Consider the following 21,913-nt stretch of genomic DNA (forward strand, 5'->3'; position numbering starts at 1 on the left):
GATCAAACCTGCATATAAATCCTTTATCTACAACCACAAGCTACCACGGTTATGAATTATTTAAATTCCTTTGATTTTTTTTAGTTCCTCTCTTCGGTGCCTTTTCTTGTTCCTCCTTCTCTCATGTACTCTTCTTTCTCCATGTACTCCATTACTCAGTGGTTCCCTTTCTTATTCATCTACTCTTCTCTCTATGAATGAGTTCAGCTGAGTAGGCTTTGGCAGGTTGAAGCGTGAGATGGGCTCTGCATTTTTGCCCTCCTTTAAAACTAATCCTTTGTTTTTCACTCCGACTGCAAACTATCTTTTGGCAGGCAACAGACTCATTGGATTCTAGCAGGGCAGAAAAGCCTGCCAAAGCCTCATCTCTCAACACAGTGCTCTGATATTAGCCAACCCTTTGTCATGTTGTGCTCCTGCTGTTTGGGTCGTGACCACCATTTTCTGAACACCGCTCTGTCTGCGCTTCTGTTCTGGTGCGGCAAAGTCTGGGTCACCCACGTGCTTTCTGCTGTCGTCTGCCAGGGGTCTTGACAGAGGCTGTTCTAAACTGGGGCAGCTTTGACCCAGTTGTTGTAATAGACTGTCAGGATAAAGGGGCTGATGACAGATGCTTGTGACGAGCATTTTAACCAGCCACTTCTCAGTGACCGATGGAACAGTGGGACTGAACTTAATACAGAGCTAAGGTATGCAGCTTTCCCTCTTAGAAATTTGACATCTGATAAATTATAAAATGAGATTGCAATATCATACCATAAAAAATATCTTATCATTTTCAAGAAGGTTAAATTTAAGTTGAGGTCACTTGACAGTCTTAACAACATAATACTGATATCAAAAACATTCCTAAAAATAATTGTTCTTTGTTGACTTTGATGGTTCTAAGAAGTACCTTTAATGTTAATTTGAAATCAAAATGTGCAATTTATATTTTGCTAGAGCACGTTGTTATTCTTTAGGTAAACATTTAATCTGTGCAAATGAATACAGTGGAAAGTTTGTTTTGGTAATCGTCATTTCAGGTCTGATAATTTGCTTTTGTGTTCTCTCTTAACATCGGTTTAATGACGTCAGTGAGCTTATTGTTAGTTTGCTTGAGTGAATGATGTGCAAAAGAAAGTGTTTTCTTCAGTGTCTTGGACTCTCGGCAGTGAATATTAAACCACACTGAACTGAGCTAAACTGAACTGAACTTAAACTCTGAAAACGAAACTGACACTTCTTAAAATCACTATAATTTTCTATGTGAAGCTGCTTTGACACAATCTATATTGTGAAAAGCGCTATAGAAATAAAGATGAATTTAATTGAATTTCAGTTGGAAGTACATTAACACTCTGAAATAAAAATCTCAGCAACTTCCAGTTGATTAAACAGACTTTAATATCTATGGAACCTTTCTGTTGCTCATCAGAAAGGTTCAGTCATATTTTTATTTCACAGTTTAATTTTTATTTCATGAAATCACTTTATTTTAGGAGTAAAGGATAAACAAATTGACGAGTCACTCAACCCTTTTTTATTTAAAAAAAATGAGGTTATGGTGAGATAATAGAGTTAATGGTGCCATATAATGAAAATCTGGATATAGGCATAGCTGAATAATAAGATTTCAGTATATGGACATGGCATACAATGAGCCATAACACTATTGCTTCCTCATTCTCATGGAAATCATGTTAACATAAAATCCCTGTGAAAAACAAGCCATTTAGAACAAAACAGTTATTTTGCACATGGGATCATTAATATGCACACCCCATGTTTCCTTCTAATATTACAGCAATAGTAATTTTTCCATTATTTCTATGTTTATCTAAGCTAATATTAAACTTTTTATGGATGTGGGACTCTTATTTTGAAAATAAGTGAGGCAGAGAGACTAAAGTCCGTTGTGCCACGACTTTACATTGTTAGGCACAAGGTGGGCTTATATGTATCTTTTGTTCATTTAAGGCGTACTGTATATTTAAAAATTTGCCACTTATGCTTGTATTAAGCCAACAAACACATAGACAGCAAGTGTATAATGTACATTTATGCATTGTGTTATATCAGTCAGCGCTAACTGTATTATTTATTTAGTAAAAGAATGCCAAAAGTATCAAAAACAGCGCATTCAGAAAGTATTCATAGCGCTTCACTTTTTCCAATTTTTTGTTACAGCCTTCTTCCAAAAAGGATTAAATTCATCTATTTCCTCGAAATTCTACACACAATACCCTATAATGACAATGTAAAAAAAAAAAAGATTTTATGAAATTGTTGCATATGTATTAAAAATAAAAAATAAAAAACTGAAAAATCACATGTACATAAGTATTCACAGCCTTTGCTGAAAGCTCTAAAATTGAGCTCAGGTACATTCTGTTTCCACTGATCATTCTTGAGATGTTTCAGCAGCTTAATTGGAGTTCACCTGTGGTAAATTCAGTTGATTGGACATAATTTTAAATGGTATACAACTGTCTTTATAAGGTCCCAGGGTTGACAGTGCATGTCAAAGCACAGACCAAGCAAGGAATATATCAACACCACCATAGACAGTGGCTGTTTCTCAATTCCAAGAATGCAGAGAACGGACTTGTGTTCTTGTGGAGACCAGTCTTGCCAGGTGTCCTTGGAAGAACGAACTCAGGAGACCGCGAGGGCAGAGAACGCGTCCTTTGAGAATTGAGATGCTGCGTTCTTCCTGATGGTCACATGACCTTCACGTGTTTTAAATGGTAAATTTTTTAAACATTACAGCCTTCATACAACAAACACCCTTAATGTGTTTATTCCTTTATTAAGATGTCCATGGTAATGTTTACTTTTATCGTTTCATTTAGGGAAACTCCTGAGGTAAATAATTCATATCTATGAACTTTTATAATAAATCTAGATAAAATGCAGCGCTTCCTACCTCCAGTCGCAATGACTTCTGGGACTTCCAGAGGGAGTTCGGTGCTCAAGTCTGCATCGGTGCGTCCTCGATATCAAGAACACATCCGGGAAGTTTCACGCGTCCTCCGTACTTGCGGTCTTGAGTATTGGAACTGAACTTGAACTTTACTGGACTGAACAGCTGATGATGACGTTTCACGAGAGCACGAGGACGCAAGACCCCTGAAGAACGCATATTGAGAAACAGCCAGTGTTACAACCCAGAAACAGATCGCTACATACCTGAATCAGAAGCCATGGATGAACAAGGAGGTGCACCTCCTGCTGAAGGCACGCAACACTGCCTTCAGATCAGGGGATGCACAGGCATACAGCACTTCCAAGTCTAATCTGAAGAGGGGCATCAAAAAAGACAAGCAATGTTACAAGCTAAAGCTAGAGGAGCACTTTTTCAACTCTGATCCTCGGCGCATGTGGCAGGGCATCCAGGTCATCACCAACTACAAACCCAGCCAGTCCACACCCACAGCCACAAATGGCTCCTTCCTGAAGAGCTAAATGACTTTTATAAGACAATAAAGAACTCTACACAAGAAGAACCAGCTTTCATCAGCTGTCTTGGTGAACTTCAACCGCTGCACAATAGTAAGCATCCTGACCAACTGCGTCACAATCTGGTATGTAAGGAAGCTGCTCTGTGGCTGAGCGTAAGGCATTGCAGTGGGTGGTGAAAACTGCCCAACACAATACAGGGACCACACTGTCAGCCATAGAGGACATCCAGAGGAAACACTGTCTGCGCCGAGCATGCAGTATTCTTAAGGACACCTTTCACCCCACTCACAGACTGTTTCAGGCTCCTCTGGACAAAAACCAGCAGACTGAGGAACAGCTTTTTCCACGGAGCTGTCTCCCTCTTGAAGTCTGCCCCTCACTGACTCTTTTGCCCCCCAAATACACCCTCCACTCTCATTTAACTTCAACTCCTGTCACTGCATATAAAATGACTTAAACGATATAACTAAAGAAAACTCCACTGTGCTGAGCGAAAACACTTATGCCGAATACATACTGTGTCATGGGTGTTTTCACATTGCATGCCTATCTGGGTACAGCGTACATTCTGTACACTGTAGGATGGATCGGCAACAGGAGAGTTCACACTGCATGACTTTAAAATAGGAAGAATCACAGACATCTTTGTCCAAACTACGTATCACAACTAAATAAACATGAGAAGTGACATGAGAACAATGTGAGGTCATGAAATATATCTTTCGTTAATAACTGCATAATGGAAAAATGAGGCTTTAGCTTTAGAAACTTGGGCTGCTCACCTGGCTTTTGAAGATAATTAACAATTTCTCCTCAACTTTCTTTGGCTTTTCAACCTGATTGTGATTTTGATCAGCTGACACGGCAAACAAACATAGTGCTCCTTACCAAATTTATACTAGTTTTTCCTCCATTTCTTGGGTCCAAATAAACTTAAAATGAGGGCTTTTAACTTCTCAAATCAAATCAATCACGTCACGTCAATCAATTTGATTTGATTTGATTTAATAAGCGTGCCCAGGCCCGAATGTAATGTGAGTGCGGGGCGTCGGGGAGATAGGATGGGGGATAAGCGTGCTTTGGCCTGGTTCAAGGCAACTGTACATAGTGTGAGTACACCCTTACAGAAGGACAACCATCTGTGCAGCAATCCGCAGTACCAATCAGACCTGTATGGTAGAGTAGCCAGACAGAAGCCACTCCCTGCCTGGAGTTTGCCAAAAGGCATCAGGACTCTCAGACCATAAGAAACGAAATTCTCTGGTCTGATGAGACTAAAATTTAACTCATTGGAGTGAATGCCAGGCATTGCTTTTGGAGAAAACCAGGCACCACTCATCACCAGGCTAATACCATCCCTACAGTGAAGCATGGTGGTGGCAGCATCATGCTGTGGAGATGTTTTTCAGCAGCAGGAACTGGAAGACGAATCAGGATAGAGGTAGAAATGAATGCAATGTACAGAGACATCCTGAATGAAAACCTGCTTCAGGGTGATCTTGACCTCAGATAGGAGCGACATATCATCTTCCAGCAGGACAATGACCCAAAGCACACCGCCAAAATATTAATGGAGTGGCTTCCCAATAACTTGATAAATGTCCTTGAGTGGCCCAGCCAGAGTCCAGACCTAAATCCTATTGAGCATCTCTGGAGAGATCTGAAAATGGCTGTACACTGTCGCTTCCCATCCAATCTGATAGAGCTCGAGACGTACTGCAAAGAAGAATGGGCAAAATTCCCAACGACAGGTGTGTCAAGCAAGTGGCATCGTATTAACAATTACATTAACAAACTATTAAACAATAGCTGTGAATACTTATGTACATGTGATTTTTCAGGTGTTTTATTTTTAACAAATTTTCAACAATAATTTTTATTCACATTGTCATTATGGGGTATTGTGTGTAGAATTTTGAGAAAATAAATTAGTTTAATTTATTTTGTAATAAGGCTGTACCATAAAAAAAAAAATGTGAAAAAAGTGAAGCGCTATGGATACTTTCCGTATGCACTGTACATCTGTTTTAGCAGTAATTAATATTATTTCCTGCCTGCTTACATATACAATATAATGTTCATATGCTCTAAATACATATCTGTCTGTTCTTTATGTGTACTACACAAGAGAGAGAGAGAGAGAAATAGAAAGAGAAAAAGAGAGACCTGACCTTCAAAGCTCTTTTTAATTACAAAAACAATTATACATTCAGAACATTACACAATCCAGAGAAAAAAAACAAAAAAAACAATCGGAAACAATCAAAAAAACTAACTGAAAATACAACAACATTCACAAAATGCTGCATATACCACATACATAAAAGTGTCAAAGATACACACACATAAACACATTGTCACTCGCTCTTCTTTAAAACATCATATTAAACCCTCCCTCTTCACTGGGTTGACATGGTATTTTTTCAAAACCTCACAAAGAAAAAAAAAAAGATTCTAAATCATTTACTCATTCACAATACTTATACTCTAACATTAACCTACTTTTAACCAGAGCCTTAAACATATGTAAGGGATCAGTGCCTCCACTTAGCTAAATGGCCATTTTAGCTTTTCCAAACAAGACATTTATTAAAACTATTTTATTTTTATTTAGTGCACTATATTTTGGTCCAAAAAAAAAAAGTATAAATAAAACCAAGAAGAGCCAGTCTCAAGTAAATCAATCCACTTAGTTTCTGGAAGGTCTTTTAGAACTCTCATGTTTAAAAATGTAACACATATACAATAAAGAGCTTTCTTAGAAATCAGTCTCCAACATTCACAGTTACACTAATCTTAGGGAAGACACTATCAGATGTGTCCTCTTGTTATGGCAAAGCAGAAACCTAATCTTTGATTTCTTCTGACAATTTTACTGCCAAATCTTTTGCAGGTATCCATTGATCATGTAATCTAAGATGGCCAATATATTCCTGCTCTCATCAAATTTGTGCGAATTGTCTGTGATTTCAGTTTCACACTAGGTTTCCACCACCTTAAAAACATTAAACACTGAAATGTAAAAAGAGGAAGGTCCAGTTAAATTGATTTCTTTTAAATTCATCAAAAAAAGATGTATATCCAAATTCATCCTCCCTATTATATTGAATAAAGAACAAGCTACAATAGTGCAGTTTGGAGGCTGATGATGAAGTAGCTTTTGAATTGTTTGCAGTCTAAAAGCAGCAACTTTATATCATATATCCATAAGTCCTTGACCTCCTTCATTCAACTATAGATACAGAACTGATTCTTGCAACGAATGTTTGAGAGACCAAAAAAAATTTTTTTAAATTATAAAATACTTTTGAATATTTCCAATAAAATCATCTGTTGGATTCATTACATTTACTTTATGCCATAAAATGGAAGCAGCAAGATTATTAATAACTAGTACTCTTCCTCTATATGAAAGTTTAGGCAAAATTCAGTTCCATTTCAACAACCTAGCACACATTTTATCCTTTACACCTTCCCAGTATTTCCTAGTATAATGTTCAGAGCCCATATAAATTCCAAAAAGTTAAACCCTATTTTTTCCCATTTACATTTTCAGGGATAACTGGTAAAGACATTGTTGTGCTATTGTTACACCAAAAAGCTTTATATTTTTATATCACCCAGAACTAATTTCAGTCTATTTGCCAAAACTTTGGCTATCAGTTTATAATCAGTTGTCAAAATAGAAACTGGCCTCCAAACCACTTTTTTTTTGGCTATCAGTGCCAACACAGTTCTTTAAGAACTTCTTTAAAACATACTTGTACTACCTGATGAAAATCTTTTCTAATGATTTCCCAAATAGTTTTAAACAAATCCACTGACAGACCATCAACTCCAGGGGCACGACCAGTTTTCATTTGCATAACAGCATCAGTTAACTCCTTAAATGAAAGTGAAGTACCCAGAGTCTGACTTTGTTCTTTAGTGATAGTTGGAAGCTGTTGCAATAGTTCTGAAACACAACTACAATCAATGTCCTCCTTTTTATACAGTTCTGAATAGAAATCCACTGCAATTTTTCTCATTTGTCCTGGCCCACAAGTCTTTACTCTATCAGAAGTTGTCAAGCAGTACATTTTGTTTTGTTTTTTAATTGTCTTTTCTACCTTAAAAAAATTAGTGGGAGCGAACATATCGTGAAGAGACATGAACCGAGATCTTATTAAGGCTCCTTTAACCCGTACATGCAATAATATTTCACGATCTTGCTTTTTTTTTCACAAAAATTGTCCATTAAGGAAGAATCCAAACTTTGAAACATGCCAGAGGCAATCTGAGAAACTTCTTGTTCTAAATCAGCTATTTTTTGCTTCATTTGTTTAGAAGAAAAGCAGGTATATTGCTGACAAAAATTCTTTATTTGTGTCTTTCCAATTTCCCACCATTGTATTAAACCTTCAAAATCATCTTTTTGAGACACCCATTTACACCAAAACAGTTTGGAAACACTTTAGAATAACTATCTGTTATAACTAGTTAATAGTCCATTAATAAACTAGTCCATTATAAATGACTTAGTTATTAACTTAATAGTTAATAGTTTGTTAATTATTAAAACTGTTGCTTTAAGATAGCCAATAGATAACTTACAAGCTGTTAGTTAAGAAGTGATAAATGACGTTAACTGTATGGTGATTTATAACTGTACCTAATAAATTAGTAATAGATCATGAACAAGCTGTTAGTAAATTACTTACTAAAGACTTGTTAAGTATTAGTTAATAGTTTATATATGTTATTGGGACGTTATTCTAAAGTTGTAACTATTCTTCATTTATTAACTGTTAGTAAATGAGGAATAGTTGCAACTTTAGAATAACATCCCAACAACATACTTAAGCTAATAACTAACACTTAATTAATATATAAACTCACATATTACAGATAAGTTGTTCATAGTTAGTTTACCATCTACTTCCTTTATATAGCTACCTCAGCACTCAGATTAGTGCCAAGGCTTAAACAAAATTTCCCTTTCCACTACAAATTTATTTCTGATTCATTATTTACATCTCTATGAGTTTCTTGTAGAAAAAGTATTTCGTTATTTTGAATCTTCAAAAAATTCAAATAATAAGGCTCGTTTTTCACCATCCCTCATCCCATTAACATTTAGAGATCCAACTCTTACAATGTTCATTTTAGGGGATGGAAAAAAAAAGAAAACTGAAAGCCAAAAAAAAAAAAAAAAACTTAAAGCAAAACAATAAATAAATATAGACCCTACACCCATGTGTATTTATTTTCTCTGTTTTGTCATTTTTTCCAGTTCTTTCTGATCTTTCCGCACCTCCATCATGAACTTTCTCACCCTAAATCTTTTTTGTTTTGAAATCACATCATACCCAACTGAACTTTGGGCATGTAAAACTGATTTGACAAATTTGTCACCATCTAGGAAATATTCAAAAATATAGATTTTTTTTCCCTTTAGTTTGATCCAAAAAATTGTTTAGTTTCTTGACAAAATAGACATCGTTCAAAAGCTGACTACAATCAATCTCAGAAATCTCGGAGCATGTTTCATAATCATCCATAATTATCTTCGTGTTGTATGCGAAAAGAAACTTCCAGAGACTTAGAGGGCGCAATTAAAAACATGAAGACTTGTCTTTGAAAAGACAAGACATACTTCAATCTGGCGTTTAACATCCAAGTGGGACCATTTTAATAGAATTAGCAGACCTACCAAATCGACTTAGTTCTCTTGTAATGTCATCATTTGAGATGAAAGGAGGAACGCTCGAAATTACCACTTTAGTAGCTGTTGCACGGATAGGCGCAACTGACAACAATGTATTCTCTACAACAATTCCGCTTTCAACAAGTCTGTTTACTAACTTTTCTTCATAAAGAAAAACTACAACAGCCTTGTTCAATCGAGAAGACAAAACTATTTTTCCATGACCAACAATCTCACCCATATATAGAAGTACATCTTCTATAGATATATAGAGTGAATATTTTTACGTTCAGGGTTTTGGTATTATTAATATCTATAGTCTCACTTTAAATAACTTTTTTTTGAGAAAATAAGTTAAAAGTCAGTTAACTTTTATAAATACTAGGTGCAACATAGGCTCAAATAAAGAAAACAGCCCTATGTAGGTTTCTGGAGATTTCAAATATAGCCAGAAGTACGTATGCCTGAATTTTGTCTTTAAAACGAACGCTACGGGGCGGTATGACACTGTTTCGTTTTTTTTTGCGTTAGCAGCTGACCGCTTGAGCCTGTGCTATGGACATGCATATGTGACTATCCCACTGTAAACAGTTTGTCCAGTGGCTTGCAGATACGTCGGCGGACTTGAGACACAGAGAAGAGTTTACAGCAATTATGGGGTTTGAGTCTGGCGAAGAATGATTTCAGAAAGCAAAAACAAAAGGCAAAAAATAAAATAAACAAATAAATAATAGGGTTAGAATTGGGAAATTTTGTGGATTGCTTTTAAAAACAAAACACTGTTGGTTAAGTTTAGGGAAGGGGGTGGGTGTGGGAATCGGTAGGTTGGTCGGTCAGCCAGTCAGTCAGTCATTCGACAGCAGCCACTGCTGGATAAATGTGAGAAGAGCAGGTGCGAATGGCACTTGCAAGAGAAATTTGAGATCTCAAAAATTGTACACAGCAGCCTCTGGTGGATTTGCAAAAACAAAAACTGCAAAAAGTGTACTTCCTGGAATGTATTTGGTGCTCTCCTGAACTGTATAAAGGGCTACGTTTTCTGAATGAGACTTGGTTGAGCATTTCAGCGAGGCTGAAAATCCTAATCTAAAAGAGGGAGACATAAAATCATTACAGATGATCATTTTAATTTAAAGCCCGGTCACCTTGTAGAGTCTCAAACAACATAAAAACCATGGTGACAAGAAGCTAGGAAGAGAAATCCCCTGGTCAGTGTTTTTATTTTGCTCTGTGCATAGTTCTGTCATTTTAATAGTTTTGGTTTGATTTAGAGTGATATAAGGGGTGAGGCAGTGGCGCAGTAGGTAGTGCTGTCGCCTCACAGCAAGAAGGTCGCTGGGTTGCTGGTTCGAACCTTGGCTCAGTTGGCATTTCTGTGTGGAGTTTGCATGTTCTCCCTGCCTTCTCGTGGGTTTCCTCCAGGTGCTCCGGTTTCCCCCACAGTCCAAAGACATGTGGTACAGGTGAATTGGGTAGGCTAAATTGTCCGTAGTGTGTGTGTGAATGTGTGTGTGTGTGGATGTTTCCTAGAAAAACTTGCTGGATAAGTTGGCAGTTCATTCTGCTGTGGTGACCCAAGATTTTTCGACAAGAAAATGAATGAATGGAGTGATATATTGCTGTGTGTACTGTGTAAAAACTTCTAATTTAAAGATAAGGGCTGTTCAGAGATGAAATATTTATTCAGAGTTATATTCTGTGGCACTACAGCAGTTTGTTTATTACTTCATAACAGCTTGCTATGTTTTTTTCATGGAAGGTTAATGCAAGGAGTTTTGTAGTTTACCAATCCACAGGCTTTATACAAAGCATATTTACCTGAGGTCTCCTTTCCAATGCCAAGCTAATTAGGTAAACACAATAAGCCAGCAAATTCACCAACAAAGCCATTGGACGTTACACAAAAGACAGAAATACATTGGCTCCTCTAGTTAATCAGAGCATATTTGGCAAATTGGTATTATTCACATCCTCTGATTAATACACCAGCTATGATGATTAACAAAATAATGAATAAACTTTATTAGAGGGAACATATCATAAAAATATCTTTCCCGTTTTTCAGTGCTACAACAGGGCCTTGTTCTACCAATCAAACATTTGGAAAAAAGCTGTAACATTGTTTTAATAACCCTTTGATAAGCCAAGCATGTGAAAAAGTATAATATTAATGTAATAATAATATAAAATAAGTAATAATAATGACTCTAAAAGTAAAAGATTTAACAAAGTGTGCTAGCTGTTCTGTCTTTTGTGTCACAGATAAGCAGATAACACTGTATCAGTTTTTCTCAACCACACCCCTCAAAAATCACCAACACTGCATGTTTTAGATGTCTCCTTGGTCTGTCACACTAATTACAGGTCTTTCAGTCTCTGCTAATAAGCTGAATATTTGAATCAGGTGGGTTTGGTTAAGGAGACATGGGAAATGTGCATAGCTGGTTGTCCTCCAGGAACGGGGTTCGAGAAACAATGACATAGATCACTCCCTAAATGGGCTGCAACAGTCTGCCATTTCTGTATAGTCGCTATAGCAAATGAATGAACATAAGATTATCCATACACTCCTGACCACTGAGCCACTGTGGACATTGTGATTGAATTTCAGTTTTGGGGCATGTGCCAAAGAATTGCACCATCCACTAAGGCTGCTGTTTACATTTCAGCCAATCTCAATGTCCTTATTGCACACAACCGTGAGAGAAGCCAGTCAGCTTGTAGGTCATATATCAGCTTGATATTGATTCTCCCACACACACCCTCCTTAAATGCAACCCATAGTATTTTCAAAAGCAAACTAGATGGGAAAAGCCATCACAACCGTGTGCTTTTAACACTATGAGTATTGTTTTAACTGGTTTCTAGAACCACCATTAGGTAGACTCAAACCCCCAGTGAGCAGTGAGCATTACCACTCTATACTGTTATTTTACACACAAAATGCAACCATGTGTAGGCACGAGCACATATTTCTCGGTTATCCAAAATGTAGCCCTAATAAGCAATGTTGTACATTTTAGGATGAATAGCTCATCAGTGAGAATCACTTCAATGCTTTTTCTGAAAAATGAGTTAGTACCAGTGCTCTGCCACTCTAGTCTAGTTTATTAATGCTTTGGTGACAGAAGCTTGATGCTCTCTCTTATGTGGTACATGGCTGCTAGCCTGCCTGAAATGTACACTTGTATTTGTTTCGAGCAAGCTTGAGCCATGCACTCTCTTGTCCATATTACATTGCTAGTGTGGAAACATGGTCTCTTGATCTTGATGCTTTGGTCTACTTTAGTTTGGTCTCAGTTTTCCATAGATGTTTAGACATTTGTATTCTGTCTTTATGTATTGAATGCTTTAATCTTCTGTCTTGTGTTGTTGTGTGTTTTCATGAGGTTAATAGTAATCAGTGAGAATGTGCTTCTGTGTTTTGTTATTTGCTGCACAGGCTCATGCTTTTTATTGATCGTCTGCATTCATGATTCACTCATAATTCACTTTGACCATGGGGTGTTAGTCTTTAGAAACTTTATGATCCGATTCCGATTCTGGGATTCTTTATTTACATTTGTTCCTATTTCTTTGGCTGTGCAAATATATCTTTTCGACTTTACATTTTAAAGAGGCTTGGCGATTATATGCTTTTGTTTATGATTAGAATCTATGATTGACTTATTACAGAATATATTAGTAACATTTAATAAAATAATATTGAGCATGAAGATTTCAAACAAGACTTTGTTTCTTTTTTAAAATGTAAGCTCTTTCTGCAGATCTTTGCGCTCTATTTTAACGATCTAGTTGCAAAGTCTAAGGCCCCGTTTACACTAATGCGTTTTAGTGTGAAAATTATCGGTTACGATATCCGTCCACACTACGCCGGAGTTCTCGAGCGCCGAAAACGGAGCGTTTCGAAAACGCTGGAGAGGCCGTTTTCATTCTGAAACGCTGCTGCTCCGTCTCAGTTTGGATGATGGAAAACGGAGACATCTGAAAACGGAGGCGGGGCTGCAGACATTCGCCTCTCTGATTGGGGCTTTTCCTTAATATTAAGTAGCCTAACACACACAGTTCAGTCCTGCATCTTCTGCGTGTAAGTTCAGACTTCGCAAGTTTGATCAAGGCTGCAGTCTTTTCTTCTCAGTTTGATATGGAAAACAGACTATACCGAGGACACGGGTAAATCTTCAAAGGGAACAGTGTACTTTATAACTTCATTCACATCACCTTGGCTACGTTGTTTCACTTTCTCAACAATAAAATCTAAACATGATATAAGGAACTGCCTATTTTCATTTTAATATTAACAGCTAAACAGACAGCAGATATGTTGAGGCATCGTGCTGCATATATGAGCGTCATCTTCACTGTGTGGATATTTATAACAAAAAGGATCGTGCCGATAACAACTCTCTCCTTTCAATTTCAGTGAAAATACGAAACACACCCTCTCTTTTGCTGAATATCAGTTTTAATAATCGATAATGGCCATTATAAAAGTATAACATACAATAAGTTTATACATTATAGGAAATAAAGGCAAGCGATCAGTCAATTTACAGAATGTACATGCTTACATTAATCATTAACTTATCTTTGCGCTCAGCCAAAACACGTTACCTGAGAACAAGTAATAGGACCAAAATCAGGGAACATGTCGTTAGATAAAGATAACAAGATAAATGAAATATCCCGTTTAATAAATATAGTGAGATTAGATCCAGCGGGAGATGCTTGATGAGAAGTCCAACTAGGAGAGCTCTCATCTGGGTAGATGGGCAGCAGCGCTTGCCAAAGAGTGCGTGTGTGGTCACGTGATGTGCATTTTCAGCGTTTTGGTGTGGACGGAGAGCAGTTCAGAAACGCTGGGTAAAACGCGAGTGTGGACGCGGATCGTTTTCATTCTAAAACGCCGTTTTAAAACTAAAATGCACTAGTGTAAACGGGGCCTAAAATGCAGGGTGCACAAGCATTAAGGGCATGTGTGAATTAACTTTTGCTATCTTTAAGGATGGAAAAATCCGCTTTGTGCCGTGATGCATAGTCTAACATGTTTGAGCTTTGTCTCTAAATGAGTTATAGTTGTGTTTTGTGAATAAACTAATTAGTCTCATCTCCCATTCCCTTTAAAAGTCAGTTGGGTCATGCCATGGCGCATTTGCTATTTACAAGGCAGACTTTTTAAGGGATTGACTGAATGCTTCACTACCGAGAAAACAGTTAAACAGACCATCTGAAGTGCAGGGATAAAGAATAAGCCTCCTCCATTGAGCCTTTACTTTCACCTTCTCTTTCTTTCTTTTGGAAACGGTGTTATACTCACAGAAATCCATTAGCCTACATAATTAATTTTGTTTGTTAAGCAAAAAGATTTCTTTCAAAACTATTTCTAAAATCAGTTCTAATTTCCAGCAAACGAATAAATAAACAATAATAATGAAGTGTGACATTCATATAAATATGAATATAATTTATAATAATAATAATAACATTATACAGAAGCAGGTTGTCGTGAATAAACTGAAAAAGCCCCCTGAGATAAATAAGGCATAAAGGCAGTGGTTTTTATATTTTGTAAAAAGTAATAAGTTTTGTAATATTTGAATCCTTTTATTTGTAAAGATATTTGTGTATTGCTGTACATCCTGTGTGTTTTAAGCAATCTGTAAGTAAGGTGCATGACAAACGTGCTCTGCACTGGACTGCTATAAGACCTGCTATCAGCTGGTCTATTTCGCATCTATTTTAGTTTCTCAAAATAGCAACGTGCCAACAATGTGCCTTAATATACATATACATATGAATGTGAACAGATTTACTGGCTGAAAAAAGATTCAGAGTACACAGATGAACTCGTGTTATTAGTTTCAGCAGTTATAACATAATTTGAAATGTACAACAGTCCTGTTTAGCCATGCAACATCATCCTTGTGTATTCCTTGTGTCTCATCATCCTTGTGTATTACTCCGCCAACAGAGAGTGACAACAGATCAATAAACTTACTACAGTTTGAGACAAATTGCAGCTGGTGGACAACATAATGTGTTTTTGAAGAGTTTTAGGTGAGAATGTAGTTGTTTAGATTACAACTTAGCAGTTTATTCGTAAGTATAGTGTTTATTTTTAATATTTGTAATTTTGGAAATACAGCGTGTCGCCATCCATCAGTCTGTCATACAGAGCAGAGCAAAGACTATTGACGTTCTGCCACAAGATAGCAACAGAGACCTTAGAGGAGAAAGACTTGTAATTTAAATAAATAAAAGTGACATAATTTCAAACTACAGCTGATCAAATTATTATAAAACAGGTAATTGACATTCTAAGTCTATCTCTTTCTTTTGTATGTTGAAGTACTATATAGTTATCGTGTAGTGTTTGCTTTGCTTTGGCGTTTTTGAGGTTAATTATTGAGATATTCCGATCGCAACAGAGAAATACTGGGAAATGCCACTAGACCAGGGATGGGCAAACTTGATCCTCGAGGGCCGGTGTCCCTGCAGAGTTTTGTTCCAACACTAGTCAAACACACCTGAACATGCTAATCAGTGTCTTTAAGATCACAGGAAATCTATAAGCAGGTGTGTTTAATTAGGGTTGGAGCTAAACTGTGCAGGACACCGGCCCTCCAGGACCGAGTTTGCCCACCCCTGCACTAGACTAATGGAACTTTATGCTGTTCGGCCTTATAATATGAAAATGTGAGCAAAATCACCTGTTTTGTCATTACTTTAGACATTACACTAGAGAATCATTCAAATACTAGCTCTAAAGTGACATTGGTGGATTAGCAACTGTTTCTGCTGTTCTGACGTCAGCTGCAGATGTGAAGAAATGAAAGTAGTTCCTCAAACAAAATATTTTTAGTCATCATAATAGTAACAGAAATGCGCATAAGCTTTATATGTGCAATCACACATGGGCGTAAATATGATTTAACAGTAGGGGGGACAATAAATATAAAATTTCTTTCGACCATTTTTTTGAAGGGGACACAAATATTACAGCCGAATTGTACTAATAAAGATATGTCCCCGCAGTTAAAAATGGTTTCATCATTATTATTATTATAGCATGGAGACAACGTCATTATGATTATTTTCAAAGTTTTTCTCAGGTTCAATGACAGCAAATTTTTCCTCAAAATTATTTATTGCATTGTTTGTTGTGTTGTTCAACAGACGGATTCCTGAAGCAGAAAAAAACGCAGCAAAAGACGCTTTCCATACTCATAATTGCTAATGTTACATTACACTTGTTAATTGACCGATCATATTGTAAACAGTGAGCCTGTGAAGTTAATCTGCTAAACAGCTACAACTCCGAAAACATTAAAAAAAAAAAAATGTTCACTCCCAAAACAATTGTCATTATCCCTTCAATAAAGCACAACACCCTTACTTGACACTGTACATCTGAATGACCCGGCTCTGCTTGTTCCTCAATCATTTCTTTCTTCTTTGCCTGTGATTGATAATGTGACATTAGTATTTAAGCACTCGTTCTTAAAGCCAAATTGCTTAATATGTGAACTTTTCGTACTTGCCGTTTAGCTGCACTGAAAAATTATCTTATGTTTATTTTCTCTGTCATTTTATCCAATGCATGACACTTCAATGCAAGTTTTTTTTATGGTGTAGCACATTTTATACACAATGGTAGTTCGAAGTGTTTTACATAAAAAATGCAAAACTATCAGAAAAATAATCACAACAATAAAAACAAGGAATTAAAAAAGGTTAACATTTTAATTTCAAATTAATTGAGTCACTGAAGAACAGAATAGAAATTGATTATACAAAAAATACAGTGAGGTTAGTTTGGACGTAGCACAGAGCTCGTTTAGCAAATACACGGCTAAACAATATGCTAATTGTGGCCGTTAAGTTAACATTATGCCAAGTCATCACTAATGAAACAATGTATGGGAAACGGCGTTGGCGTGTTAAGTTGCAGTGTCCTTTGCAACAAGCTAACTAGGTAAGTAATTTTTATCGCTAATACAGCAGATTCATGGACAATTACATCGATAATCCGCATTTTTCCGCAACTAATTTATGAACGAGTCTGTATTAACTACATTGAAAAGAATCACTTTATTTAGGGTAAATAAAATCCCCTACTTACTTACTGAAATTCAACATAACTCAGCCGCAGCCACACACCTGACTTGTGTGTGTGTCTGTGTGTGTGTCTGTGTGTGTGTGTGTGTGTGTGTGTGTGTGTGTGTGTGTGTGTGTGTGTGTGTGTGTGTGTGTGTGTGTGTGTGTGTGTGTGTCTGTGTGTGTGTGTGTGTAGGTGAGATGAGCTGGGAAAGCACGCAGTGGACCAAACCACAAGGGGAGGGGGAACTCAACTGTTTCTAAATGCATTTTAAATTATAAATGCAAATTTCTGAAACAATTATTTTAGGTATAAATACTTATATTTTTAACAATAGAAAGAGTTTTTTTTTTTTTTACTTTTTTTATGGGGGCACCCCCTCCCCTCCCATTTTAAAAGTAAAATGTGTGATAAGTGAAATGACATTTTAATGATTTTCATCAAAGCAAAAAAAAAAAAAAGGTTTTTATTCATTGCACATTACATATTAATAAATACTACAATGCTTAATAGAGATGTGTTAACAATGTAAAAAAAAAAAAAAAAAAAAACTTTAAATTGATCTTCCTATATTATTTTATCACGGAAAAGGGCTTTCAGTCAGCCACTACATCCTACACTTCCTTTCAAGAGCCTAATAACGGGGTTTTTGGACAGTAAATCTGATGTTGTTATTCTCCAAGCCCTCTGTAAGCTCTTTGGAAAGACCACTACCTTGGCCAGATTCGAGGGGCAGAGGGAAACATTGATAATGCCATGTTGCAGCCAGGGATTACTCAAGCTCCCAACAGCAATGATAATGAAAGCACATCAGAGCCCCAGCCCTCTGGTACAACCATATATATCCTTAGGAGCCTAAATAGTAATGGTGAACACAGACACATCTCATTGAAACAGGGCTTACTATTACACACAGCAAGATGTGAAAGCTGAAGCCAAGGAAATGCAGCCCTTACTTTAAATAGCTCCTAATTTGCCCTTTAGTTCTCTTTATTAGACTGGTGTGACTGACTTCACAGTGACCCCCCTTGCTGATACAGTCTTCCTTTGTCTCACTGTTACACGCTTCATATAAAAGGAGGTCTGCGCCTGCCAAACGAAAGCTCTGAGATCAATGTGAAAGCTAATGGATAGCTTTCTTCAGATTTGATATAACTCTAGATGCTGAAACCTTTATCAGAGATGATAACATGACCTCTCAAAGCGTTAGCTCTGCTGCGAGAAGAAAGTGTTCAGCTCAGAAAAGTAAAAGAAGTCAAATCCTCATTGAATTAGTTTGATCTGCACTGAACATTCACTGATTTTTTTGAATGATTGAATTCATTCATAATTTCTCTCAGGAGACTGAATCATATGACTGCAGTAGTCTTCTAGGTGTGGTTATCTTTGACCTTGGATATGTTTATTAATTTTACCTTCATCTTGGTCTTACATGGAACTTGTGAGAGCTACTGCATGTATGCATTATGTTAAATACCACTAACAATTATCTTATTTTCACCTGCTTTACTTTGTGATTATTTATTTGTTTCCTTTTCATTATCTTTTGTATTATTGAATAATGCACACTACTGTTCTATGGTTAGAATGGAAAGTGTTTTTTTTTCTTCATATAAAATTCAAATTGCATTATGGCTTAGAGCAGTTATTACAGGGTATTACGGGGTCTTAAAAATCTTAAAAGATGTTTTAAAAATTGTCGTCATGTAGGTTTTAAATCATTTTAAACAGGTCTTAATTTTCTCCTGTCTAAGTAAAGCTACCCAATTGGACTGACATTTATCCAATCAACAATCCATCTCAAGAAAATCTTTTTTTACATATATATTTAAGTATTTTTATTGCAAAGAGATACAATTTACTACAGCTGTTTGACATTTTACAGCAATTTCTCTAAATTAATTTCCCTAATCAGGGAAAGAAACCTCAAAACAATTACATAATTCAATTCCTCATGTTAATAACAGAGCAACATATCACATTATACAATTTGGACCAAAAGCAAACAAATGTATATTTTTGATTATTTATGTCATTGTCTCCATAAAAAAAAATAATAATAATAACTTCTAACAATGTTAAAATTGTCATTAAAAAAATAAATATAATGTTGAAAAAAGTGTGTACAACTAGTTTCTTGTTTTGACACATGAAAATTTCTTGCTAAGAAAAAATTACATTCTTTTTTTTTCGGCAATAAGAAATAATTATTAGTTAGTTAAATTAAATAAAATTATTTGTTAACTTAAAATTGGGTAACACTTTATAATAACTACACACTATAAATAATTTGTTAAGCATTAGTAAATAGTGAATTCATTATCTGTTAAGCATTAACTCTACATTAATAAACGTTAGTAAGCAGTTTATAACTGCAGCTACAAATGCTCTATTCTTGACTTATAAGCATCTGTAAAATGTGTTAAATAATTGTATTTTCATACTTAGTTAATGATTTATTTTTCATTACTAAATTAAGTATCGCATTATTTACAAACCATTTGTAGTTGAGGGTTTTAGGATGATTCAGAATGTGTCAGTAAATGATTAATAAACTATTGCAATCAACATTTATATATCTTATTAATCATGCATATATTAATAGTTAACTATTATGTTAATAAATGCTTTATTAACTCAACTTCATGCAGTTTTGTGACCTAATCTAAAGTGAGGACTATTCATGCTTTATAAATCCCTTATAAATGACAAATAAAGGCTCAGAATCAAATGAACAAAACATCTTTGCAATCTTTTCTAAAAAGTACAATTTTGATAAAGTTTAAAGATTGCTGAATAACAGGAGTGTCAAAATACAACATCCAACTGGATAAAACAACAACAACAACATAGTAATTTAACAATATAATAAGATGCAATGTTTAAACTCTACAGTGATTTTATTTAAGATTAGGTTGCAAAGATGTATTTTTTATTTGAAATGAATGAATTGACATTATGAAGGACGAATAAATGAATAGAAATGAATAATGTCATTCTTTTTGTTTATAATTTAACTGAGCCTTTATTTGTCATTTATAAGGGATTTATAAAGCATGAATAGTCCTCACTTTAGAATAGGTCAAAAAACTAGATGAAGTTGAGTTAATAAAGCATTTATTAACATACTTAGTAACCATTAATATATGCCTGAATAATAAGATATATAAATGTTGATTTCAATAGTTTATTAATCATTTACTAACTCATTCTGAATGATCCTAAAAACCCTCAACTACTCTTAAATACAAATGGTTTGTAAATAATGCAATACTTCATTTAGTAATGAAAAATAAATCATAAACAAAGTATGAAAATACGAATATATTAAACACATATTAAACACATTTTAAATATGTTTGTAAGTCAAGAATAGAGCATTTGTAGCTGCAGTTATAAACTGCTTACTAACGCTTATTAATGTAGAGCTAATGCTTAACAGATGATGAATTCACTAGATGCTAATGCTTAATAAATGGTTTATAGTGTGTAGTTATTATAAAGTGTAACCTAAAATGGTATTCTTAATGGTCTTTAAAGGATCTAAAAAAGTCTTTAATTTGACTTGATTAAACCTGCAGAAACTCTGTATTAATTCACAAAGCTGTGATTTAAAGAAATGTGTATAGTAAGGGGCTGCAGTGTGTTTATTCAACCACAAGCAGCTCAAAATTCTGTTTTCGGTGTCTTGGAACTACTCAATTCCTAATTAATTCTGTTCACCTGAAACTTGTTGAAGAAATATTGATAGATTTTCGCCAAAAATATGAAAACTGTAAACTAAAGAGAGGTGATCTGCCAAAATGCTAACCGCTTAGCATATAAGCTTTGGATGGCAGGGAAGGACTGTGATTCAAAGCCACACCTCCTGAAATCACGAGCATGCGCACTGCATCACAACAGCAGACAACCCACTAGTTCATGTCATTCGCCAGTTAGTAGTGATGGGAAGTTCGGATCATTTCACTCGAGAGGTGAACGGATCAATTCTTTTTCCGGCTCTAAACGCATATGATTGGCCCGTGATGAATGAATGACTCAGACCCGATAGAGGACTCGAGAGATGAATGGATCAATTCTTTTCCCAGCTCTGGACACACATGATAGGCTTCTGCCTTTTTGCGATAAATGACTCTAAAGACTTAAAAAGAACGTTACTAACTGCACAAATTTGCGCATGCGCAGATGAACGAATCACTCCCTGAGAGGACTCGTAGTTCCCGAGCCATATTGAAGATTCGTTCAAAATGAATGAATCGTTCATGAATGACCCATCACTACCAGTTAGTTAGTGTTTGGCCGGCAGCGTGCAGGAATTACATGTATTACTAAGCCATACCTACATGCTATTTCAGAGCGATTATTCAGAGTAGCATGGTAAACAGGAAGGCTGTCATTGTTAAAAAAATGAACCAATGTGAATATAAAAGCAACTTCAGCTCAATAAAGCAGGTTAGGGGGAATAGTGCTATTTACTGGTGCTTTGTTGTTAAACTAAACATAAATCTACATTATCGATGCTGTAAAAGGACATTATAAAACTGAAAATAATCGTATCAATCTTTCACCGGGAGATTTCAGTGGCTGAACAACATGTCTGTGTATACAAGTCATTCATAACACAACACAATTTAAAATAAGCTTAGCCTGACTAAGTTTTAAAACAGAACATTTCCTGTCTAACA

At 35.7% G+C, this 21,913-nt stretch overlaps 1 protein-coding gene across 3 annotated transcripts in view; it reads left to right on the forward strand.

Annotated features, from left to right (window-relative positions):
* Window positions 1-21,913, forward strand: part of grin3bb (glutamate receptor, ionotropic, N-methyl-D-aspartate 3Bb) — a 195,944-nt gene that overhangs the window by 39,699 nt on the left and 134,332 nt on the right. The window contains exon 1 of one of the 3 annotated variants that reach the window (XM_068224302.2): window positions 411-689. The exons of the other annotated variants lie outside the window; for them this stretch is intronic. The gene's annotated coding sequence lies outside the window, so the exon portion shown is untranslated. Of the gene's footprint in view, window positions 1-410; window positions 690-21,913 lie in introns of those variants that run through there. 3 annotated transcript variants of the gene reach the window in all.

Source organism: Danio rerio, chromosome 11 (genome assembly GCF_049306965.1).
Source record: "Danio rerio strain Tuebingen ecotype United States chromosome 11, GRCz12tu, whole genome shotgun sequence".
Classification (NCBI taxonomy): domain Eukaryota; kingdom Metazoa; phylum Chordata; class Actinopteri; order Cypriniformes; family Danionidae; genus Danio; species Danio rerio.